Consider the following 27,752-nt stretch of genomic DNA (forward strand, 5'->3'; position numbering starts at 1 on the left):
AGCAGAATATCAGCCATTGGATCTGATACTCTACCATAAGAACAAATGAATTTCTGGTAATATCTTCAGACAAAATGGAAAAGGAGAATGACCACCATCCCTTCTGTTCCTGAATAACTCAAAACGCTGCTGCTGGACAAGGTGAACCCTTAATCTACAATGCAACCAACAGTGATATTTGTAGAAGATTTCCTTGTCCACATCTTATACACAGTGATATTTGTAGAAGCTTTCTTGGTCCACATCTTATACAACACGAGCTGTCAAACGCCACCCAGGGACACGCTGCAGGCACAACTACGTATGAATTTGGTGTAAAGATGTAAAAAAATAGCGTCTTTATTAATTTTCCACGAAAGAAGCACAGTCAGTCAGGAATAACTTCAATCATGTTCGTTGCTCCCAATAAAACATAAGCCACATTTTATCAGGAAATATGTATAAAAAAGATATACATTACAAGCAGAATGACAAGGTGAATGAGGAGTCTTATTAAATTGTTCTGAGGGAGCGATTATTCTGTGTGTGTGTGTGTGTGTGTGTGTGTGTGTGTGTGTGTGTGTGTGTGTGTGTGTGTGTGTGTGTGTGTGTGTGTGTGTGTGTGTGTGTGTGTGTGTGTGTGTGTGTGTGTGCGGCGTCAACCGATTTCTAATTTTCCAAGTCGCTTCATTTTCGGGACAACTCTATAAGGACGAAGAGGTGATATAAGAGCGAGAACGAGAGAGAGAGAGAGAGAGAGAGAGAGAGAGAGAGAGAGAGAGAGAGAGAGAGAGAGAGAGAGAGAGAGAGAGAGAGAGAGAGAGAGATTACAACCTCTCCACGAACGCTTACAAAGTTACGCAATATTGGATCTGTTAATGTCTCAGTGAAGAGGGAGTAACAGGGAACACAGAAGGGAAAAACTGAGGAATGAAAAACACAACAGATAACACAAACACAACATACACATTACCCATTGCCTGCTCGTAGTAATTCGTGTATTAGGCAGCGCGAGAGTACAGTACACATATGGACGGCTATTTTGATGTATTTAGGGCAGGTGAAGCGGGTGTGTGGAGTCCAGGGCTGGTGAAGGACAGAGAGGAGGTCTTGTAACCGTATTAGTTGGTCCTCCTCTGATGGCAGGTAGTGAGGGTGGAAAATGAAAGTATGAAATGGCAGATATTCCCACCTTACCGGATATTACTTGCAGGATGATGACTGCCAGAGTTTATAATACACACTGCTACTTGGCACACCTGGTGGATTAAGCTATTCAGTACCATGACACTTTTTCATATCCATTCTGCTTACTATTTGGCGATTTTATATACATTCAGAAACTTATAGAGCGATTAAAATGGTGAAGACTCTTGTCATTAATATCTTACTTCCACATACCCTTCATAATGTGAATAAAATAATCTAATCATACATAAAACTCATGGTAAAATGCGTCCCAGCTACAGTACCGAAGGCGTTAAGTACTTCCAGCTATGTAAAAGAAAAGACATTCGTAACACTACTCAGGGAAATTAAAATATCTAGCGTAAAATCTAAAGCGAGAGAGAGAGAGAGAGAGAGAGAGAGAGAGAGAGAGAGAGAGAGAGAGAGAGAGAGAGAGAGAGAGAGAGAGAGAGAGAGAGAGAGAGAGATTGTTTGTTTGTCTTCAGAGGCTGTCAACAAACACGATGCGGGGTTAGCGGGAGGATGAGAGAGGAACCTAAGCACCTCAACAAACGGAAGGGACAGGGATGACTTTTTTCGTTCCTTCCGGAGGGTGATGGCGTGCGGACGGAAGGCAATAAAATGGAAATAAGTCGCGGAAGAAGTTCACTCTATGCTGAGGATCAAACGAGAGGGAGTGAATCAGCGCTAGTTTCAATGTTAGATCAGGAAGACTATTCTGTTGTTCTTGTCGCTCGCGGGGAAAGGGATGGATGACTCGCTAAATGAAAGGTGAATTATCCTCGAGTCTCGCACTGATGGGAAAAAGTTACACGCATAAAATTGACGTGGAGTGAAAAGTGAAAATACGATAGAAAGATACTGATAGATTAATAAAAAGTGTGAGGGAAAAGTGTTATGTCACTCAAATTATGATATGCAATGCTATTTTTTTTCTCTTGTTCTCATTTTCTGCTTTTTCACTCTATCTTTTACTTGCATTGGTGGGTTTTTTTGTGTTACGTATAGTTTTAACCCTTTCAAAACCGTGACGCATTTCCATATTCATTCTGCTTACTATTTGGCGATTTCAGACAGCTTCAAAAACTTTAAATGGGGAACAAAATAATGAAGACTCTGGCCATTAATCTTTTGACCTACATAAACCCTTGCTAATGTAAATAAAATAGTCTAATCGCACCCAAAAATTTGTAGTAAATATGCGTCCCAGAACTGAAGAGGTTAAAGGAAAATAAACAAATTCCTATGAGTTCCAACAATAACAGAGATAAACCCTTTAAAATATGAGCAAATATATAACTTTCCCTCAATCTAAACGCAATATCTTCAAATAAAATGACGAGAAACACAGTCCATGATATCTCTATAAACTCCAAGAAGAGTGCGTTTTTTTTTCCTTCATCCAGTTATGACACACGACTTGCACCACACCATTCAGGGACACGCCAACCTTCCATCGACGAAACACAAGAGAGAGAATCAAAAGTATCAGCCAAAATCATAAATAAACACAGCCACTTCCTCTTCCCCACTGCACTCTTATGTTTGAAGATGACGAAGAAGAAGAAGAAGAAGAAGAAGAAGAAGAAGAAGAAGAAGAAGAAGAAGAAGAAGAAAAGAAGAAGAAGAAGAAGAAGAAGAAGAAGAAGAAGAAGAAGAAGAAGAAGAAGAAGAAGAAGAAAAGAAGAAGAAGAAGAAGAAGAAGAAGAAGAAGAAGAAGAAGAAGAAGAAGAAGAAGAAGGGGAACTCGCTAGGATATTAATTAAAAAGGTGAAAGAGAAATCCAAATAAATAGCTCAGTTTCAGAATATTTCTCTTCTGAAAAGGTTCATCAAAGGAAGGAAATGATAAGTAGGGAGTTCCAATCACCCACATTGACCGTGACATACACACACACACACACACACACACACACACACACACACACACACACACACACACACACTGCTATTTCACCATTTCATTCTTTTCTGCACAAATGTCACAAGAGTTGAAGAAGAGTGACAGCACCAATACCTTTTGAGAGGCAAACATCATCCCGTCTGCAGCGTCAGGGAAGTCTTACCATTGATATTGACATTGCCTTACAGAAATAAAGTTAAAGAACGTCATAATGTAGATAGGAATAGCACTGTCACTCGCATGCACGTTAATGTGATAGCGAATGTATGACAACGAAATACGGTTCTATATATGAAGGAACGGAGGAAAACTGACGGTCAGGACTCACTCAAACTCTGAAGAGCAATGATAACCACAGCAAAAGTCAGAAAGATTTGAATGTTCGTCTTGATAAGGTACATACATGGATAGATAAGTAGAAAGCTGCTAAAAGAAAGAGGCATGCTAAAAGATAAAATAACTTACAGGTAACCCTCCCCCTCCCTTTTCTTTCTCTTTGTCTCTTCCTTTCACACCAAGGCCAGCATTTTGAAACGCCTCGCTCCCTCATCAGGATTACGTATTATCAGAAAAACAGAGAACAGACAGACAAATAGACAGACAAACATACGGGGATATAAATGAATAGATGGATAGATAGTTAGATTGATTGGTAGACAGACAAATAGAAAGGTAAGTAGGAAGAAAGATGCTTAGACAGATAGATAGATAGATAGATAGATAGATAGATACATAGGTTGGTAGATAGATAGGTAAACTGATAGGTAAGAAGGAAGAAGGATACGTAGGCAGTTAGACAGATAGATAGATAGTTAGATAGATAGATAACCTAACGGACGTATATATGAAAGAAGTGAGTTTTTGTGCTTCAATAAAAATCCAATCAAGAGCGCCAAATGTCTTGCAGCTCATCTTCACCGGCACTGCAAACAAAATTACTTCTTTGAGAGGCTTGCTTCATCTGTTATAACGCAACAACTTAAAATTCTTGGGACTGACGAGAACTCAGATTTCTTCATTTTTACAGCAGACCAAGTTATTGTCTTTTCTTTTATACAATTCATCCGCTATAGTCCGTTTACTCTAAAATGGCTCCTGGATCTGGGTCTGAATTGTGTCCCAGGATATGTGTGGTTGTCGCATCTTGAGGAAAAACGTGAGCTGTTCCTGTGATAAGTGAGCTAATGAACAGAAAACAAGTATTATTTTTTTTATTCATATCATGTGGGCTTTTTACGGGAATTTATGGGCTAAAGGGGATACTTTTTCGGGTACCTCCAATTTCAAAGCCCACCCGCTAGGAAACCGTTGCCCCGAGTGAGGAAGCCCAACTTACACTCGGACCATGGATAGGATTCGAACCCGTGGGCTTGGAGAACCCTCGGACCCCAAAGCACGCATGGTTCCACTGTACCACAGCGGCCTTCCAATCAATTGTATCACCAATAAGCTGCAATATGTTTGGAACCCAGGAGCCACTTTAGAGTACATAGACTATTAAGTAATGCCATAAATATTAGCGTGCATGAAGCGCTGGTCCTCTTCTATGGCCTCACTATATCCAGCACACAATATAGATCCACATATGACATTAAACAGATATTGAATATATATTTTTCACACGAGTAAGTTTTTTTTATTATAACTAATATATTCGTACAATAACATTTACAGAAACTCTGCAAAAACATTAGCATATAATTACTCTAATTGCACATGGAAGTAATTGTCGTTGTATTATGAAAATTCAATGTTCATGAATTTAGAGACCAATTAATACATACACATCCCTTACTAGTAGAAAAAGCAGTCCCGCTCACAATGCAGCCAGCCCTGACGTACGGCCACTAGTCACCACCACGCCACAAGCTTGGGTGTGATGTTCTCGAGGAGACTCATGCATTATAACACCAAACACACCAACCGCACCCACCACAACTTTCCTGTGTCGTGTTGTGTCCCGCTCACCTCTCCCACTTCATCCAAGTAACGCATCACCAAGCTAACACTCAGGAAAAATAAAAATAAAAATCAATCCAGAAGTAAAAAAAAAAAAAAAAAAAAAAAAAAAAAAGAAAAAGCTATTTCTAGAGCCAACAGAGGAAGGTAATCTTACTAGTAAGAAAACCATGTTACTTGGTGATGCAGAATGTCATGTAAGACTTTAATATGCTCTTGCATGCTAACCTGAAGTGTGCCACAAACAAAACATCGCAAACTAATGAACTTAAAAACTCAAAAATTCCCCATAGAAGTAGATATTTATAGGATTGGTTACCTCAAAAAAAAAAAAAAAAAAAAAAAAATGTATATATATCAATTGAACTAACTCGGACACACTGGTTTCCTTCTAGCACTGACACATTACTATTATTATTATTATTATTATTATTATTATCATCATCATCATTATCATTACTATCATTTCATTGACCACAGAAGAATCATAAAATCACAAAACAGAAACATAACCTTACAAAACTTGACACACTAAAAACACAATAAGCAAAGGCGCTATCGGTCCATTACAACATAGCAGAAACTAGAATAAAAAAAAAATAAATAAATAAAGTTTAAAAGAATGCATGAATACAATAAGGCATTACCTTCGGAAATGGCCAACATCATTTGGAGGGCGGTGGCTGAGCGGTTTGTTTACAAGGGCGGCGGAAGCGGATTACATGTTTAAGTCTCCTGGCGAATGACTAATTCTCCGCGTGTCCCTGAGTGTTCGCAGACTCCCACAAGCTATTGAATCGATCATGGTCGGCAGATTTTGTGTGTTTACCTGATTTTGACAACGTAGTGCGAATTGCGAAGTGTTACAGGAAAAATAGAAGGAATAGCATTACATTATACTGATCCGCAAACATTACAATACACCCAACAAGAGGACTGAGCTGTTGAGCCGATCATGGATGGCAGATGTTGTGTGCATAGCTGATTTTGACAGCATAATGCGAAATGAGAAGTGTTAGAGAAAAATTGAAAGAATACCATAACATTATATTGATCAGCAAACATTACAACACACCCAACAAGAGGACAGGAAGCTAATTGGATCCTTTTTTTCGTCGTTTTATATTGCTTTTGGCCAGTTTTCCTCTCTTGCAAAGGAAAAAAAACACGCGATTCCAATAGCACTCATAAGCCACTTGACAAATTGAACACTAAGAGCACACCAACCAAGGAACAGCTTTGGTATTCTGCACACATGACACGGCGAGGACATAATTCAATGCTACAAATAAGGAGAATTTATAACACTGAATCTCCTGGCAAGTAAGTATAAAACATAGGTATCATTTATTATTATTTTTGCTATCGTGACTACATTATGAAACAACACACTGTTTTGATACCTCTAAGAAACGGATTTTCAACACTTACAGATTCAATCCCTCTCAGAACACCTGGCAAGTAAAAGCCATAGGTATCATTTACTTATTGTCTTACTTACTGGGTGTGCATTATGACACGACACGGAGTTTTGATGCCTCTAAAAAACGGATTTCAAACAGTGACACAGATTCAATTCTTCTCAGAACTAGCAAGTTAAAAACAAAGGTATCATTTATTATTATTTTTGCTATCGTGACTACATTATGACACGACACGTACTATTTTGATACCTCTAAAAAACGGGTTTTCAACACTTACAGCTTCAATCCCTTTCAAAACACCTGGCAAGTAAAAGACATAAGTATCATTAATCATTATCTTTGCTATAGCGACTAGTACATTATGCCACGACACGCAATTTTGATATCTCTAAAAAACGGATTTCCAACACTTACAGATTCAGTCCCTCTCAAAACACCTGGCAAGGAAAAGACAGGTATTATTAATCATTATCTTAGATATCGTGACTATATTACGACACGACACAATTCTGATACCTCTAGAACAAAGCATTTCCAACATATTCATGCTACTCTGCTGTGTGGGGCTGAGAACACCAAGGCAATTACTACTTTGCTTGTCAGCCCAGAGGAGCTTATGGCGCTGATTACTTGAGCTTCAAAAAATGTATCTCCTATCTAGAAGGAAATAATCACCAGCTATCATCAGTCATATTGCATTCTGGTACATTAATATTATGTATTTTCTCGAATAGTCTCGGCTCATCCCTTCATTAATGACAAAGGAAATGTTTGTTATTTCACGGCATTTTTTTTTTTTAAGAATAAGAAAGAGAGTAAAGTTTAGGGTAATGATTCACAGTAATTTCACTCGATAAACAAATGAAAGGGTCACTGAAATCCTCACATGTACTAACTCCAGCTTATCGAGCCTGTGATCACGAGAAATTAATCGTGACGCTGTGAATACTCAATTAAATGTGAAGAGAGCAGAGCGTGGATGGAAAGATAACATTATATAGAACTACATACCATTAACAGATCTCTCTCTCTCTCTCTCTGTGTGTGTGTGTGTGTGTGTGTGTGTGTGTGTGTGTGTGTGTGTGTGTGTGTGTGTGTGTGTGTGTGTGTGTGTGTGTGTGTGTGTGTGTGTGTGTGTGTGTGTGTGTGTGTGTGTGTGTGAAGGGTAAAGGGGATTATCTATATTACAACTAACATCATACGGAAAGCTATAGGGATAAAAAGAATATATTAGTATGTAAACAAGGCAAATATATTGAAATAAACTTGTATTCATAACAAGAGAGAGAGAGAGAGAGAGAGAGAGAGAGAGAGAGAGAGAGAGAGAGAGAGAGAGAGAGAGAGAGAGAGAGAGAGAGAGAGAGAGAGAGAGAGATGAACTATTCCATTATATCAAACTCGTAAGAAAAAGGCCTACAGGAAAAACTTCAAGATTATTTTCCTTCCTTTTTTTATTTCACCCCTGTTATAGTCACTGAATTGTAGGGTTGGGAATTAAATGCGTTATGAAACTTCTGCAGAATATCTAATAATGCTAAACAGTCGGTGAGAGAAAGGGGTTCCGATGAGAAGCATGCGATATTGGCTGTACTGTTATGTGTAATGTGTACTTCAAACGGAGAGGTAAGATTTCCACACCCTGATAATGAACACTATCGGAAACAAATAGTTGCAGTCCTGCTCGTGGCACTCCAATGATTAGGCGGCGGGGAATAATGGCCATGGCGGGAACGGATTGGTTTCTGAAGTTCGCTTTGTTCCCAGTTTGTGTTCAGTTATTCTCTTTCTCTCTTTTACTTAATCAAAGGTAATTTCCGCCACTCTACCGCAACATCGCATTTGATAATTCTAATTGTGAACAAGCCAAGCCAAAGTCACAAATATGCGACAAAGGTGATTAACTTAACATTTCTGCCACACTATATAAGGAAACAGGAACATAGAAGCTGTTTTTTGTTGATGATATGAAGTCCCAAGTTTAGATTTTTAGTACAGAGCAAATCGAGGATAATGAAGAAATGAGAGTGGTGCAGTCGAGTATAATTGAAGAAGGGACAGTTATCTGGATGTCATGATTCTCAGTAGGAACATAAACAAATGGTTGATGACAAAGTGTGCGACGGTGATACGAATGTTGTTAGAAATATAAAACGTACAAGGAAGGAAAAAGTAACACGTGTATCAAACAAAAAGCAACAGAGGAGAGAATTGGAGATAAAAGGAGAAATATTCTATCACTTGCCTCTGATCTATATGAAACAATAGGGAAAAATCTTATAGAAGCTTTTAGTGACCGGGATGCAATAAAAACGCCAGGATATGAAAGATACAACGTGAGGCATCGATAGTTGAGAATAATATGACACTTCTTCCTTAACTTTTCCACCTGACCTTTAAGAGAGCCTTAGATGACAAGTGGCCGCGCAGGTGAGTGTGAGCCACGAGTTTTCCAATTACTATCAACTGCTAATCTTCACTGGGGACGCCAATCCTACCTACACGTGAGCTAGCCTGCAACCTGTCCCCACATGAGTACGCCACCCTTATCAGCTGCCTCGGTCCTTACACCCACTCCCTAGCAACCACCTGACACGTAAGATGCTTATTTAAAGCCTCGACTCCTGACATCGCCTCGCCGTCTTCACATAGCCGCCCACATTACTGCGTAGACTACTGTGCCTCCAAGATTTTCTCGAGGCTCCTTGCTGGGATCATGTCAACATTAGTGAACACTCCAGCTCTCCTCGTTTCCCTGCAGCTCCTTCACTCGGCTGACATGTGTGAATGAAAATATAACCAAAACTAACTTAACCCTAACTTTAACCTAACCTAACATAACACTAACCTTATCGAACGTTAGGTTAGGTTGTCCCTTCGGTACCGAGAGCATTTTTACCTTTATTTTTGGGCACGATTAGACGATTTTATTTACATTATTTACGTCTTTGGAGGTCAAAAGATCAATACCCAAAGTTTTCACTATTTTAATCTCCCATATAATTTCTGAAGATAATATAAAATCAGTAAATAGTAACCAGAATAAAAATGAAAACGCGTCCTGGTACTCAAGGGGTTAAAATTAGGGTTAGTTTTGGTTATCATATTTTCATTCACAGGTCATGTCAGCTGAGTGAGAGCTGCGAGGGGGAAGCCGGGAAACGAGGAGAACTGGAGGGTTCGTTAATATGGACATAATCCCTTTGTTGTCTCCTAACGCCGTCCACTGCCTCCTCACGCACATAGACTATTACTTTCACCCCTCTGACTAAACACCTAACTTCTTCAATAAAGGAACACATTTTTACCTTGATATTTGGTTACAATTAGAACATTTTATTGACATGAGAAAGGGTCTATGGAGGCGAAAAGATTAATGGCCACAAACTTCACTATTTCAATCCCCCCACATAAATTTCTGAAGTTGTATAAAATCACCAAATAGTAAGCACAATGAATACGGAAACACGTCATGATACTTGAAGTGGTTAAAGATTCATACCCACGCCAGTCACACAAGCACATGTCGAGATTTATCACCAAAATGTTACGTGCAATATAACGATAAATCCTGAGTAAATAGATTCAGCATTACCTGGACCGTAAACTATAATGAATATTTGGAACGATAATCATGTAAATCATTGCAAAACCTGTAATTCACCTTCACTAAGTAATGAAGAAGGTATCGGTGGTGGTGTGGACGCGTGTTTAAAAGTAGACCACCTTTAATCACGCTAATTAGTATGAAGGTGCGAGCAAGGAAGGGACGCACAAGTAATTCCCTCGACACGATAATGAGTGTTATTAGTACAATTCCTGCAGTCAAAGAATCTACTTGTTTGCGCTGGGTTAGATATTTTTTTCTCTCTAATATTATTCTGCATGGGAGTAGTGGAGGGCGAAGGTAAACACAGAGAGGAGCAGCGGTGAGTACACAGGGACACGGCCAGATAATTAAATTTACATAAAGCGCCCCAATCTCCGTGGCCAAGCACCCATAGCCTTCCCCTTTGTCTCTGTGATTCCAAAACAAAAGGCTATAATCCCTACCCTTCTCTCTCTCTCTCTCTCTCTCTCTCTCTCTCTCTCTCTCTCTCTCTCTCTCTCTCTCTCTCTCTCTCTGCTATATTATGTTTTTGAAAGCTTTCAGTCTAAGGAGGAAATCTTGCGTGATAACAGATTCTCATTCGAAAAGTGAACGTGAAATATTTTGCTCTCTTCCGTCATGATTTGCTAATTGATGGGGAAATGTTGAGGCTTTCTCTGGTGATGGCGTGAAAGTCTGACTTTGTGCGAGGAAATCCCTTATGATTGCTTGGCTTGGCTCCACTCATGCACGGGAGAAAAGCATCTTACATACACACACACACGCACACACGCATCCAGACACAAACAAACACCCTCTTCCTCCTCCCCCCCCTCTCTCTCCATGTGTGTGTGTGTGTGTGTGTGTGTGTGTGTGTGTGTGTGTGTGTGTGTGTGTGTGGTTCTGCAGGGAGCAAACAGAAAAGAAGAGGTCGACAGCGCGAAGGTAGGCATGCGGGGAAGCCTAGGTATGAAAGCATATTTACCATCATCAAAGCGTCAAACAGCACAAAGAGCATAAACGTACTCAGTAAATATCAGTCGAGTGACCTAGGAGCGGAGGGGCAGAGAGGCAACAGTCGCTAACCTTCAACACTACCTCTTGGTTCACCGCAGAGCACCGGTGAAAGGTAATACGTAATAACTTTAATGTCTTCGCTTTTCTCCGCCAAAAAAATGACTTCAAACTTATTGGCATCCTATTCAGGGGTAATGAATTGGAGGTCTTTCTAGGACTTCCTGCAGAATGTCACAATGGCGGGACATAATTAAAAACTTTCAACAGAGCGCTTCGTTAAACAAGTGCCGTCTGTTGGACAATGAAAAGGAGCAACTGTTATCGTCTATTTCACGGACAATGCCTTTTTTTTTTCTTAACTATTCACTTCTACTTGCCAATTTAGCCTTTTTTTTTTTCTTAACTATTCACTTCTACTTGCCAATTTAACCAAAAATAATAAATACGTAAATGATAAATACATAAATCTTTCAAGTATACATCACGATAAACGGAAAGGAGGTTATGTATAAAGCATTATTAATTCCAAGACTTAGCCACACTTCGCTGTTATCCATTGTGTGGCGAGGGCAAATTGAATCCCACCTTGAACAACCCCACTATGTAAAACACTCAGCATGCAAATTCAGCTTGAGCAATCCACGCGATGGGATCAACGTGGATGAGAGCACCAGCAGCAGCAGCAGCAATATAGGAACACCAGCCAAAGACACAGCGATGGTGGTGCAGTCCTTTGTGTTACCTGTCTTGCTTGTCGCAGAGATTGTGCAGCAAGCCTCACGCCCTGTCAGTGTAGTATATACATTTAGTTAGACATCAGCTTTGTTCTGAGTATAATAGTAGGTATAGTTTAACGCTTGTTCTCTCATCGGTACAGAATTTGAAAGGTTACAGATGATACAGATATGTTTAATTAGATTCCTGCGAGTGTTTCCTTTGTAGATGGAGAATGCAGGCTAGATACACACCATAATCACGAAAACACCCTTGAAAACATTGAAAGCGATATTAGCGTTGATTACAGCATGGTGAAAGTAGAAGCGATAATGTTCATGAATACTAGGATAGTAATCCCTATATATTCCACAACTGAAGCCATCACTCACCAATCCATTGTCTGTTCATCCACTACATATGGTATAACTTTTAATTCTCAATCTTGTTTTTAGTCATTTTTTTTATCTTTATGTTTTTATGTTTAAATGCGTAAAAGTCTGGGACAAATGTCTTGAAAGATGGTGCTCGTTGCTGCCTTTATTATTGGTTTCCTCCTGTTACTGGGATACTTTTTAGGACACAGTATCACACGAGAAAGTCTGAAGCGAATCCCTCTGTCGCAGCTCCCTCATTACTCCCTGCTCTTTTTTGTAGGAAGTTAGGGATGGCAAAACTTCATTATCATATTTCTCTTCCTACATTTTTTCTACCTGCGAGCTTTACTGATCAGATAAATATACATCTTAGAGAAACTCGAGAAATACTGTTATTTTCATTACGTATACAAGCCTTGGAATACGCTGGATCATTACTTTGAATATCCTCTGAACGAACTGAATTGATACTGAACGCTTCTTTTGAATAAACAACAACTTATTTCATAATCTAGTGGGCAAAAAACATTACTTATTGTCTGGTTTCACATTTGATCTCAGTTCCTTTTTATTAACATATCAATGAAAACAATACATTAGCGATGCCATTACTAAATTGTCTCCCTTTCTTTTGGCGGTATTGTATTTCTGCACGGTGTTTCTTTGAGAGTTCATGTTTTCAGGAGCGAACTTCTTTACCCAGGAGCCTCGCGCTAGATGAAACCTCTTTTATTTGAGTTTCTTTTCTCCTCTGTCAGCGTCCCTTAAGTCACATCTTGGAGGCAACGCACAGGTATTGGCGAAATGTAAAGATGACGAGGCTGGTGTTCGATACTCTTCACATTCATCTCTCTCTCTCTCTCTCTCTCTCTCTCTCTCTCTCTCTCTCTCTCTCTCTCTGTGTGTGTGTGTGTGTGTGTGTGTGTGTGTGTGTGTGTGTGTGTGTGTGTGTGTGTGTGTGTGTGTGTGTGTGTGTGTGTGTGTGTGTGTGAACTTATATACTCATAATTAGTTACAATTTGGTGTATTTTGGTTGTCATTTGTGACCTGTTATCCTCTTCCCTATATAATGAATTACATGGTACTGAATTAGGTCGGACCCACAAATCAATATTGTTAAATAATTTTCACTGTATGTACATGATCTGGTCAATAAAAGTATGATCTATGAACTGTGTGTGTGTGTGTGTGTGTGTGTGTGTGTGTGTGTGTGTGTGTGTGTGTGTGTGTGTGTGTGTGTGTGTGTGTGTTCGACCGTCTGTTTCCGTGGATAAATTAATTACTCTCATGAAATAATTAGTTGAACTCTGAGCGACAAAGTCAACTCTGATTTACTCATGTGTTATTTTTACACAATAATATTTCTCATCTGCACGTGGTTCCCTTTCCCAAACTTTAGTGCGCAGCCTTTTTGTTGTCCATATTATATTCATACCAGAAAATCAATACCAGTAGTCTTGATACATATCCAAGTAGTGCAAGGAGAGTTTCTTTTATAAGAGTACATTAGGGATTCGAAAAGGGTAAATTTGGGATTCAGAAAGGCTACTCTGAGATTCAGAAAAGGGTACATTTGTAAGGGTAGAATAAGGGTAACACTATTTAATCACTAAAAACACCCTTCGTACACCCTTTCTGCACCCATTTGTGTTGAGAGTGTAACATCTCATATGTTTCTTCATTCTTTCATTTATTTTCTTTTAGCTTAGAATGCGCTGCTTAGATATACCTATTGCGACTTTATATTTTCATACTGGGTATAATAAGGTGTTAAAAGTGCTTGAAATCGTAAATCTCTCCAGCATATACCCTGAACCTTTGTCGTCCAAATGCCTCCACAGCGTCCGGCAAGCAAGCCAGGAGCGAGGCCACCAGTGGACGCCTGGCTGGTGAGGTCACCCACCCGCCTCTTCATATCCTGTCGCGGACCACAGACGCTACTGAATCAGCCTTGGCAGGAAGACTGAAGGCAAGACTACCACGAAAAACATTGCAAAACTACGATAATAATATATTCATTGAACCATTAAAAAAATATCTACACCATTGCACAACTCTAGATAATGAATGAATATGACGCATTTTAAATTGATCTCAGATGGAAGAACAAAGAGTGAGTGTTCCTGAAGTGCCGTGATTACTGCCATTTTAGAGTGTGAGGAAGGAATATGTGCTGTGTGTGCTGACCAAGGCCAAGGAACAAGTGAGAGGAATATGAAATGGTTCTTTATTCAGCGAGTTTCATATAAGCATCTAAATAAATGGAAATCACCGTGACCTTAACATGTGGAAAGGACTGTATTATTGATCAAAGACAAGGAAGATATGAATCAATAATAATCTCGTTCCAGAATCAATTACAGTTCATATGAAAAGGGAGAAAAATCTATATACACTTGATCTTACTGCAAAAATAAGTTAATGTTTTTTTTTTTATGCAGGCGGGGAAGTCGGACAAGGGCAACAAAAGATTATGTATATAAAAAAAAAAAGCCTACTTGAGTCCCAGTTCCCTAAAAGGTCAAAAAAAAAAAAGTCTGGAATAAAAATTAATTGATTCTTTGCCACCCTCAAAAAAAAAAAAAAAAAAAAAAAAAAAAAAAAAACATCAAAATATCATTAACATCAGCTTCGTGTTCAATAGTGGGCGTTTATTTCTCTGCTCCCAAAAAAGTACTCGCCAGGCGCCCCACGTCCCGCCTTACCAATGTTGGTGAGAAGAGGGCTGTGTGCTGCCTCAGGATTGCCCCGCAGCCAACACTCAACACGTGTATTACAGTGTTAACTCCCTCGCCACAGTGAAAGAAAAAGCACACACAGACACACGCACACACGAAAGAAAATATAGTAGTAGTAGTAGTAGTAGTAGTAGTAGTAGTAGTAGGAGGAGGAGGAGGAGGAGGAGGAGGAGGAGGAGGAGGAGGAGGAGGAGGAGGAGGAGGAGGAGGAGGAGGAGGAGGAGAAGAGGAGGAGGAGTAGTAGTAGTAGTAGTAGTAGTAGTAGTAGTAGTAGTAGTAGTAGTAGTAGTAGTAGTAGTAGTAGTAGTAGTAGTAGTAGTAGTAGATCTTCAAAAAAAGGAGTGTCAGTAGGAAAAGTAGCAATATTAGAAGAAGGTCGCCGTAGTAGTAGTAGTAGTAGTAGTAGTAGTAGTAGTAGTAGTAGTAGTAGTAGTAGTAGTAGTAGTAGTAGTAGTAGTAGTAGTAGTAGTAGTAGTAGTAGTAGCAGCAGCAGCAGCAGCAGCCGCAGGTATGTACAGTATGTATGTATGCATGTATGTATGTATGTATATTCAATTGAAGCCTCTCTTTCTAGCACTAGTCAGTCCGGGAGTTGTCTATACACCCTAAAGAAAGGTCCCAGAAGAGACTCTCGCACGCCAAAAGAGAAATGAAAAGAGTACACAATCTTGAAAAAAAAGCGCTAGATATAGAAAAGGGAAAAGGAGGGAAGGAAGAACTCACAAAAATAGAACTTGAGTAAACAGGAAGGGCAGGGGTGGAGCGACACGGAATTCTGGGTATTGGACTATGGCAGTAGCGAGTTCCATTCCAAAAGCAACAAGGAGAGGAAATGGGACAGTGAGAAGGAAAAGACAGAATTAGTTAGAGAGGTAGAGGACGCCGGTCTGGTCTCTGCCACTACCAACTTTCACAACAACAAAAGAAAGCTCTACTGTCGACAATACTCTTTCTTCTTTTTCCATGATTTTTTTTTCTTGTTTTCTGTCTTTCTTTTATGCGTCATTTTTATTTATACAAGCTCAGGAGTCGATCAAGGTAGCGTTTTCCTCCCTCTTTACTTATTCACTTATTTATAATTTTAGATAGAAAATAAAACTACAAAATTGATGACCACTTCAACATCTCTTGGGAAATAACGAGAAAACGGTATTTCTCTCTCTCTCTCTCTCTCTCTCTCTCTCTCTCTCTCTCTCTCTCTCTCTCTCTCTCTCTCTCTCTCTCTCTCTCTCTCTCTCTATTGTTGAATCAAGTATATCAGAAACTCTAGTCGATTCAGTCAACGAAAACGAATTTATGGAGGAGAGCTATTTTTTTTCCTTCTTTATACCTGAAAATCGAGGAAATAAACTTGCAATGTTGCTTTTGACCAACATGAGAGGCTATTTCGTTACACAAGCAATGGAGAAGAAAAAAGTGAAGTAAGAGGATTATTTCATTAAGTAAACACTAAGGAAGAAAAATTACGTGCATATACTTGGCGATTTTAAAGAGTTGAGAGGGACACTATTGTTCACTGCCACAGCTTTACTGGAATAAGAACATTGTTCATATGCCTGAAGTTTATTCCTGTTGGTGTATTTCTGTACTGACGCAAAATGTAACAATGAAACTATAACTAAGATGCTGATTTTTTTTTTTTTTTTTAATGGTATGGCCTATAGCGCCTGTAGAAGCACTTGAAGAGTATGTCAGACTGTTTTTTCTTACTTCTTTCGCCCTCACAAGTTCATTTTTTATATCACGTATCTATACCATCGATACGCCACATGTCTTAGGTCCACAGACGTCAGCTCCTCCTGACCGTGGCGCCGCTGGTCAGTATCTCTCGAACGGAGTGATGCGGCGCCTCCTCGTGTAACTTTGCAGCCTCGAGTTGGCTCATGGGTCATTAAGCCGAATAGCTTTAATTAAAACTTTGTGAAAATGGTTCAAGTATCATGAAATCCTGCGAATTAGGATGATGAAAAAAAAATAAAAACTTACACTGTTGCCTGCAACCCAAATTGCAGTGGCTTTAAAGTAGGCTTATCATTATTCCGCTATGAAGCTCATGGGCGGCCAAGTGTCGTGCGCCACACCACCAGCGGCGGCTTTGCTTCAATTAATGAAAGTTATACGAGTGGTGCGGCACAACCATGTAAATAATACTGCAATTTTCAACACTGCTACCTGTTCCAGAGCAGGTGCTAATGTGCAAACACTGCACGCTTACATCTTTTATAATGAGAGAGAGAGAGAGAGAGAGAGAGAGAGAGAGAGAGAGAGAGAGAGAGAGAGAGAGAGAGAGAGAGAGAGAGAGAGAGAGAGAGAGAGAGAGAGAGAGAGAGAGAGAGAGAGAGAGAGAGAGAGAGAGAGAGAGAGAGAGAGAGAGAGAGAGAGAGAGAGAGAGAGAGAGAGAGAGAGAGAGAGAGAGAGAGAGAGAGAGAGAGAGAGAGAGAGAGAGAGAGAGAGAGAGAGAGAGAAATATCTTCCCCACGCACAAGTGGTATTCAGATAAATAAATCCGTTGCACCCTTTACTCTGACTTGGTTCACTCACACCAAAAGTAAAAATGTTTGAGAAAGTACAGCCTGAGGGCCAAATCGGCTTACCACACTATCACTTCCACGAAACTCTCGCTGGGAAAAGAAAACTGAACAGAGATATCAGAGAAGGTATCTGTTATTACGGATACGTGGAGTTTTAACATTCGTAGTGCTGGCAGAAATTTATGATGCAAAAACTATTGAAGTGCAAAATAATGTAAATAATGTACGGAGGTGGTATGCATGGCCCATGAAGCCCACTGACGTTTGAGACAACTGTGTGGTTTACTGTGCCTGAAGAGGAGTCACCAGCATGTAGTAGTAAGGTCAGGGGCGTAATTCCATCAGCCAGCCAATGGCCATAATCACGTTATCTGCGTAACCAACAAGAACAACATAATCTGTAGTAGAGGACGCATGAATCCCAGACAGAACCCAACAGTGGCAACCTACCGTCCCTTCCATTTCTTTGGCGCTGAGACCTCCACACACTGATATTGGAGATGTGGAGAGGCCCACAACTTTTTTCTTGTCAACCGCTACATAAAACAAATTACGCTGGCTGCAGAATTTTTATTTCTGATTCATTAAATGAGAGGGAGGCCGCGACTGGCAAGACGCCAGATAACTTAGTCAGGAGAAAGGTTCAGAAAATGGAGAGCGGGTTGCGTAAGACAAAGTACACAGACGCGTATAGATTTCTTTTATATTGATGCAAATAAAGAGCTCAACCTTCTCATTTTGTTCACTAGCTCTAAGAAAAGTGTACCTTATAAGACTTTCACTTATCTGACTGATTGAAAATAATGTGTTTGACAACTGGAGGAACGTGTAAAGCTGCCTGAAAGTAAAACGCCCACGTGCACCTATATTTGGTAATTTATACTTTGGTTATCAGATATTCTTGATAAATTACACGACCGGAATGTCAAATGCGTCCACCAGCACTTGAAATAACATAGATGGAAGAGTTTTTTTTTACGTGGAGTATAGAAAATGAACAATCTCTTTTGGTCTTTTACATTAAGTTAAGCCGATAACATACAATTTCTTACTATTTTACTCCCTAAATGACTGAATTCTCCATGTGTTTACTTTCAATAACGGGTCCAGCAGCGAGATCAGTGAGAAGGATCAGTTTTCCTATCTCGTACTGGTCAGCATACTTCGTGACATGCATTACTCATTTCACTAATTCTTTAATAAACATGTCTCCTGGTAACTGTTCTTCCTATGCTATCCTCAACAATCAATACGTGTACGAATAAACTACAGTTACTTTTCTCTTATTCCAAATGATTTATGGAATGCAAATGCGTGTGCTGCTCAAGATAAAATGGTGAGAATAAATTTGTTTGATTACCTGCTGCATAAAATGGTGAAGGTAAATTGCCACGAGTGCCTCTTTAATCACAACTTTCCGGGCTGGTGAAATTAACAAAAATTAAGACGATAACAGAGGGGGAAGGGAAGCAAGAGCAACGATGATTAAATTTTGGAAAAGGAAAGGAACGCGTAGAATTCTGTGAAGCTCGAACACTTGCAGGGAGAAAACAATAACAAAAAGGTAATTGAATGGTGTATAAACTCGTGCGGGAAAACAGTTGGCGAATTTAGATGGTAGTCAGGTAAATATCATGCCCTGAGTTATGAGTTCAATGTCTGGTCAGTTCTGTTTCACTTAATGTTGATTATCTTAGCGATGGAAGTATAGCGTTTACCTGACAGTTCATACCACTCATTTAGGATCGCTCACTGACACGCCGCGCACGTCAGCCCTCTCTTAGCAGCGACACTGGGAGAAAACCTTACCAGACACGCCTTAACCCACTAAGTACCAGGAATCGTTTTCATATTTATTCCGCATACTATTTGGTGAGTATATACAGCTTCAGAAACTTATGTGGGGATTAAATTAGTGGAGACTCAGGCCAACAATCTTCTGACCTCTATAAACACTTCCTAACGTAAAATAAAGCGGTATAATCGTACAAAAATCTCGAAGTAAAAATGTGTCCCAGTATTGAAGAAGTTAACCTTGTACCTGAAATCTCCTCGGGGCAACGCTGAAATAACCTTTAGCAGACGTGCCTTATGAACACCGGGCTGTTGCTACCGGTATTAGTTTGTCATGTTCGTTTATGTGCAGATTACCACCTGCATACAAATGAACTCATTATCTATTTTTTGTTGCCAGTTAAATCATTGCTCGCTGTCTTGCCCTGGCCCCGGTACCGAGCCGCCCGTGTCGCTCAAAGTTCTCAAAGTAATCAATGTCTGTTTGGTTCAGGTCATTCAGGTCACGGAGTTTGGATACGAGGAGAGAGTGGGAAGAGAAGAACGGGAATATTGCACTTGCCCTTTAAATATCTCTGCGTGAGAATGAAATACATGTTAGGATGTTTCATGGAGAGAAAATACTAACAGTGAACTGGTCATGGAGTCTGGGCACATGGAGAGGGTGGGAAGAGAATGAAGTGAATATTGCATTAGTTCATTAAATAACTCATATGTGTAAGAATGAAATACGTGTTAGGATGCTTCATACAGAGAATATACTAACAGTGTCATGGAGTCTGGGTATATGGGGAGAATGGGATGAGAAGGAAGGGAATACTGCATTAGTCCATTAACCTCTACAATACTAGGACACATTTTTAACTTGAGATTTGTGTACGATAAAACCATTTTATTGACATTAGCAAGGGTCTATGGAGGTCAGAAGATTAATGGCTACAGTCTTCACTACTTTAATCCCCCATATAAGTTTGTAAAGATGTATAAAACCATCTAATATTAAGGAGAATGAATATAGAAACGCGTCATGGTACTCAAGGTGTTAAATATCTCATCTACGTAAGAATGAAATACGTGTTAAGATGTTTCATGAAGAAAGAAAATACTAATAGCGAACTGAAGAAGCTGAAAAGTTAAGACCATTGCACTTGTCGAATAAATATGATATAAGCATGTAAAAATGATATGTATGTTAGTGATGCATGAACGGAGGAAAGAACGTAAAATAAAAGGAGCAAAGTCAAAGGAGGTAAAAATATTGCTATTCAGGATTAAATGAAACGTTTATAAATATGTTTCTATTCAGGATAAACAAACAGCAACAAAATGACTGATTAAATCTTGAACCTAAGCAAACATGACTATTCCTTTCAGTTTTATTCCTTTATTACGTGTATGTATATAAGACCATCATACCCACCAACACCCGCCAATAGACACAAACACACACATATACACACATATATACCTAATTACCAGAAAATACTAATGAGAAAGCGAATGTGTGTACAACAGCGGAGGAACAGTAGCGTGTGTACAATTAACATTTCTATCTCTGTATGTGTGAGTGAGTACATCTTTGTTTGCTGCTGCTACTGTGTGTGTGTGTGTGTGTGTGTGTGTGTGTGTGTGTGTGTGTGTGTGTGTGTGTGTGTGTGTGTGTGTGTGTGTGTGTGTGTGTGTGTGTGTTTATATGCGCAGATGTCCATGTTTGTGCTTATAAGGGAATACGTGTAGGTGGATGAGAAAGATGAGGAAGAACAGGAAGGGGAAGGAGGAGGAAAGAGTAGGAAGGTGGAGAAGGAGAAGGAGGAACGCCAAGGAAAGGGTTGCTCTGGGCCCTCCATGTTGACCGTCGCCATTAAGCAGAACAACAAACATCAACAAACCCAAATAAGCGAAGCAGATGTTTGTCCACAAATATGTAGCGACCATCGTGTTGATCAAGGCAGCACGCCCCGCCAGGCACCGAGGGGGACGAGACGAGACGAGGCACGGTCACTCTCCAGAAGTACACACATGTCAATCAACTCTTTCCAAAACGACTGCTTCTCGACTCAGACGGTTTTCATTATCCCAAACGAAGATGAACTTGCTCAAACACACACAAACTCACATTACAAGGCACGCAGTTTCATGTCTCAGAGTATTCAATTCCCTACACGACTGTTGGCTACACTTGCTGATATAAATAGAATGCCCAAAGTGAGACTAAGTAACCCAAGGTACGGACCCTCTCTCTTTCCCTCTCCCTCTCTCTATTTTTCTGGTTGTCTCGAGTGAGTCAGTAATGTAATGACAACTACTTGACTACCTTTAAGGAATATTATTGAATGTAGTCACGCAAAATCGTCAAATACAAAACAACTTCTTGCTAATACACTGCCGATGAATAACAAAATTGCATGAGGACAGAAATAGACTGCGAAATGCTACATACACTGAAGGTTGGAGTGTTTAGAGATTAACATGCTATCCAACAACCTAAGACTGAGAAGTGAGGATAAAAATCATCATAAGGGTTAAAGTCATAGGATATACACATCACCATATACTTTGCACGGTATTTTGCAAAGCTTATTAAAGTTTAATGGTCTTCAACTTCAGAATATATTATAACCTTCCATTACTATTATCCCAACAAATGCACGGATAAATCAAAAGAAATTAAAAACGTACGTAAGCTATACTCATGTCTACTTCCCATCACAATGCTTAATAGAGGCAACTGAAATGATTAACCACTTCAATACTGGGACACATTTCTACCTTGACATTTGTGTATGATTAGACCATTCTGTTGACATTAGGAAGGGTATCTGGAGGTCAGAAGCTTAATGGCCAGTCTTCACTATTTTAATCCCACACATAAGTTTCTGAGGCTGTATAAAATCACGAAATAGTAAGTGCAATGAATATGGAAATGCGTCATGGTACTGAAGGGGTTGAGGGTAGTAGGAAAAGTTATGCAGTGTACCTACCACCCTGTTAGAAACGCCTCTCAAGATATCACTGAAGCACCGAAGACAAATGAATCGTGCTCATGTTCAATTCAATCCATAACCTTGAATGGACAATAGGAAAGTGCATTATGAATCTCTCATAACATGATCTACAACACCTATGTCGACAACCTGCGTGAAAAGTATGTAGCACTCATCCAAACTACGTAATTCAACTTAAATATTTATAGGATTAATGCACGTAGGTTTTTTAATGTTGAGTTCGCTAATGTCTTTCAAATTTATTCCTCTTTGAAGCAATAAACTGCCATAAAGTAGCGCCACTCACGCTAAAATAACACGATATTACAGTATCTTTCCCCTTCAGCCAAGAGAAATTATCTGTGTGAATTTTGCAGGAAAGAGAGACGCGACAAGGATTACACGGGAAATTTAGAAAAGTAAATCTGGCAATCTCGTCTCTCAAGAATAAAATACAAGAAAAGAATAGAAAAAATCAAGGTTTCTCCAGCCCTAAAAATGTAAGGCTCTTGTTGTCCTCTTGAAAAACAACAAAGAATGCGACGGCGCTAGAATGAAGTGACGGCTTATTCCGGAGATTACCACTGAAGGACGTGAAATAATGAATGTTAGAGCGGACATTAGTGGGAGAAATATACAACAAGCAAGATCGACCAGGCTCCTGCAGGTGGTGAGGTACACTGTTTACATTTTTAGCACCTTCTGTATTATGACACGTTTCCATATTCACTCTGCTACTATTTGGTGATTTTATACAACTTCAGAAATTTATGTGGGGGATTGAAATAGTAAAGATTGTGGCCATTAATCTTTTGACCTCCATAGACCCTTCTTAATGCAAATAAAATCGTGTAAATATACCCAAAAATGAAGGTAAAAATGCGTCTTAGTATTGAAGAGGTTAACAGAACACCTACGATAAAAAAAAAATAAAATAAAAAAAATAAATAAATGTGATAATGAAAATGTGCATGTATTTGTGAACCAGACATATGAACAATGCCATGTCGCGTGGTGGCTTTATAAATTGGATTATTTATGCTTATACATGCACAAACAAAGACTTATTGACCACAAACTACACAGAAACAAAACACATATAATAAAAAACCTAAAATTGTAGCGCATTGGAAATAATCTTAAACTATTTGAACTGAACGTACATCCCAGCCAGGAGGGTTTCTGGCTTCCTAACTCGCCCCTCTCTCCAGAAAATCAATAAAAAATATAAATAAATAACCTTAACATTTCTCAGCTCACACCATAACAAATTAACCTCTTGAGTATCATGACGCGTACTCATCTTGGTGATTGAAATAGTAAAGACTGTGGCCATAAATCTTCCTGATGTCAATAAAATGGTCTAATCTTACACAAACTCAAGGTAAAAAATGTGTCTCAGTATTGAAGGTATTAAACTGGAAACTCCATGCATTTACTACACGATTCACTGGCTGGGAGAGAGTGCTGGTTCCTCTACAGAGTCTACATCTATCATTTATTCATAAGGGAGATTGTACAAAGACTCAAAGTGGCAGCAGCATCCCCATACATGCCTCTACCACTCCCCGCCGACCATTTGTAACCCAAACACGTGCTCGAACCAAATTCTTTAGGGAGTTTCAAAATACCCAATCCTCCATTACTAGCATCTAGATAAGGGTGGACTGTGACGTCTTCCCCCCCCCCCTCTCTCTCTCTCTCTCTCTCTCTCTCTCTCTCTCTCTCTCTCTCTCTCTCTCTCTCTCTCTCTCTGTTTGTGTGTGTGTGTTTGTGTGTGTGTGTGTGTGTGTGTGTGTGTGTGTGTGTGTGTGTGTGTGTGTGTGTGTGTGTGTGTGTGTGTGTGTGTGTGTGTGTGTGTGTGTGTGTGTGTGTGTGAAAATTATTGATGTGTTTTCATGTGCTCGTTATGTCCGTGTTTCTAATTACTTATTTTCATCTACTGAAAGAGAGAGAGAGAGAGAGAGAGAGAGAGAGAGAGAGAGAGAGAGAGAGAGAGAGAGAGAGAGAGAGAGAGAGAGAGAGAGAGAGAGAGAGAGAGTACTTTCGCATTACACGGCAGCGCAAATTGCCTACAAAGCTTCTTTACATATATAAACTCGCCTTGATAATCCCTCCTCCACGTAACTTTCCTTCCAGCAGGTGATGAAGAAGTTAGCCCTGCTGTATGTTGTGGTCTTAGCGGCAGGGTCCTTCTTGGTCCAAATGGCTGGGGAACTATTAGCCTGGAGCCCAACGTTATCCCATCATTCCCTATTTCTCTGACTTTATCGACCCATCAACATCAACCAGTCCGCCTCACGTGGTTCACAGCTGGCTCTACCATACAGGAACCCAAGGTCTTTTTTTTCCAGGCAGTTTTCTTCTTCCCCCTTTCTCTTTTCACACGCCATTAGGTTAATTAGCCGTAATTCCTGCCGTATGGTTCTTTTCAGAGTGCCACCAGCAAGCTTTAACTCTTTTGTTCCTTAGTTACCATCGCCACACCACGCCATCGTTGCCATCACGTTCTTTTCCCAGTTCTCTCGACCTACATAAGGTATCCACTTCGATAAAGACACCACTCCACTCATTTATCGCCACAATGAACACTGCAATGATCCCTCTTACTTCTTGTCCTCAACGCCCCACACTTCACAATATCCTGGCTTAGATTCTGTTCGCCTCTCCGCCTTCTACAAGTTGCAAGGGAAGAAATTCAGCTTCGCCATCGTTTGAGTGAAATAGTCGCTCAGAACAATCCTGAAAGGTGAACGGTTTCTGCTGCGTGATACCTTGCTTTTTGGAAACTAAAACTCGTATGAGAGAGAGAGAGAGAGAGAGAGAGAGAGAGAGAGAGAGAGAGAGAGAGAGAGAGAGAGAGAGAGAGAGAGAGAGAGAGAGAGAGAGAGAGATTATATTCCTTTCATTAAGCCATAAGGCATTCCAAAGGCCACAAAAGTAATCAGTCTAATCTAGATGTTTCTTTTCCCTTCTGTTGTCGGTGCAGCATCCCTGTCAACCTCTTCAGTACCATGACACATTTCTATATTCATTGTGATTACTATTTGGTGATTTTGTACAGCTTCAGAAACTTATGTGGGAATCAAAACAGTGAAGACTCTGGACTATTAATCTTCTAATCTCCATAGACCCTTCCTAATGTCAATAAAATCGTCTAATCACACCCAAAACTCACGGTAAAAATACGTCCCAGTAATGAAGGGGTTAAACTTTAACTAAAGCTATTAATACAAACTTGAGAATCCCAACAACTTCCACTATAATGGTGTTCCAGTAAATTGAAAATAAGACGCGGAATATCTAAAAAAAATAATAATAATATCCAACAGCTATATAACATTCACAGGAGGTCAGCTAAGTAATACACCCCATTCCATCCATTTCACTCGATCTTTTTTTCTCTCTCCATAAAGCAAATTCCTCACAGCGCCCATGTATTTCATCTCCATACATCACCAAGGTAATACTGTCGCCTCTTTCGGTGCGTCCATGACAACATTCGCCTGAACTCCAAACCACAAACAGACCAGCCAAACACAACGCTCCTGAATCCAGGCTTTCCCACCCAAAGCCACACTGTCTTACCACGCTCAAAGCCTCTCCACATTTCCATGCAGCCGTGGTACGCAATAATTCGAAGCCCCTCAACCCTCTAACGCGCACACACACACACACACACACACACACACACACACACACACACACACACACACACACACACACACACACACACACACACACACACACACCAAACAAGTCTCTCCTTCCTTCTCCTATGACACACCGCCAACTGTCTGACACATCGATCACTCTATAATATTTCTTCATCTTTTTCTATCCCTGTCATCTGAAGAAAGGGGACAACACGTACCTTCATCACGTTCCCGTCGCCGCCTCCGTGTCGATTTCACATTTCAATGGAGAGGAGCAGCGAGGACCTAAAGGAAAGAAGGTAGAGTCAGGTCTGTAACAAAGAAAGAAATGTGTGGATTATAACCGTTCAGCATGAGGCGATATCGAGGTTCTGGATATTTCTGAGGTGGCTAGTAAAAACACCAACACTAAAACAGGAACAGAGTAAAATGGACTGCCTTGAATTTTTACGATTATAGGTCTATATTTTTTTTTTTTTTAAGGAGAGATACAATTAATCATGCTTTCTCAACCCTGACCTATGAGTTACAGAAACTTCTACGCTTACTAAAGGCTTATGAAAGTCCTTGAACATCAATCAGAGCACGGTGAGGGGCTATGGGACACAGAAATACGAGAGATCCAATAGGAGAAAAGACTCTTGCTGCCACCTAGAAAAGCACTACAAAATATATCAAATCATGCTTAGAAACTAATTTTTTTGGCAAATTTCATTAAAAAAGATACATTATTTGTGAAATTCTTATAAGTATTTTTTTTCAATGTACACATATAGTTATTCTGTCACTAGAACCACAAAAAGACCATTAAAAACCATTGTAACATCAACTACAGCCTTTTGAAACTACAGGCGTGACTAAGAAGTGACTCAAAACACAGCAAGTCTAATGGAGGAAGAACTACGGTGAAATTCGTAACTAAAATGTAAATAATGAATGAGACGCAATGGTATTTAAATAAAAATCTGGAAAGTGGGAGCGCTTAAAGATGGCCGCGCCAGCTGAATGCGTGTGCAAAGTATCCTCTTGAAAGCTCTCCAGGGATCTCGCGCTCTTCCCGCCCCTGTGTGTGTCTCTCCTTGGTCTTATGGTGTTTCTTTTCCTCGACGAGTTTCTTCATTGCTCAGTGTGTGTCGGGTGAGGGAGGGTGTGTTGGGAGGGGGGGTGCTTTTAAGTACGGCCGTTCAGACTCCACCAATATTAGTTTCTGTTTCTTTGCCCCTGTTGAAGATTCTTTTATTATTATACTGTGTTTCTTGCTTTTCTTGTACATGAATCTGACATCCATGGTATTTTTTCTTTGTCTTTTCTTTTACTACAGAATAAAAAACTTTCCTTTCTCGGTGGTACAGGAATGTGAATCACGGCAAGGTGGGGGAGGATGAAGAGGAGGCCATAAAACAGCTATGTGTGTAATTATTAACGTGTAATTTTCCTCGCAGTCCAGTTATTACATTATCCTACATTACCTCCAATATCCTCGGAAAAATAAACAAATTAATAAATACTCGCAAAATTACCCAAACATCCCTTCCTTACTCCTGCTTCCTTCCTTCCTCTCTCTCCTCTTCCTCCCTTGCTTGCTAATACTCCCTCCACCCTCCACACTCCCCAATATTCAGCATAACTCGCACTAGTCGATGTATTACCCACTATATTATGTTCACTCCTCACATATTAAGTCTATCGCGACAGTAACTTATTGTTGGGCTTAGATGGACTTGGAACGATTCCCCGCATGAGATTCGTCGCGCATCCGGGCTTCTGATCCAGGCTTGCCAACGAGAACACTCCAACAAGGCACCAGGGTAGATGGTTTACAGCTGGCAACTCAACAAGCTCGTTTATCGTGATGTAATACAGTGGCGCCAGTGATTTATGTGGCCCGGGGTGGGTAGGGGTG

The 27,752-nt window shown here is 40.0% G+C and overlaps 1 long non-coding RNA gene across 1 annotated transcript in view; it reads right to left on the reverse strand.

The window, feature by feature from the left end:
* Positions 1-26,136, reverse strand: part of LOC123504328 — a 71,260-nt gene extending 45,124 nt beyond the window's left edge. Inside the window, exon 1 of the long non-coding RNA XR_006674818.1 lies at positions 26,068-26,136. This is a non-coding gene — a long non-coding RNA (uncharacterized LOC123504328). The remainder of the gene's footprint in view (positions 1-26,067) is intronic.
* Positions 26,137-27,752: the final 1,616 nt, after the last annotated feature.

This window comes from Portunus trituberculatus, chromosome 15 (assembly GCF_017591435.1).
Source record: "Portunus trituberculatus isolate SZX2019 chromosome 15, ASM1759143v1, whole genome shotgun sequence".
NCBI classification, from domain to species: Eukaryota; Metazoa; Arthropoda; class Malacostraca; order Decapoda; family Portunidae; genus Portunus; species Portunus trituberculatus.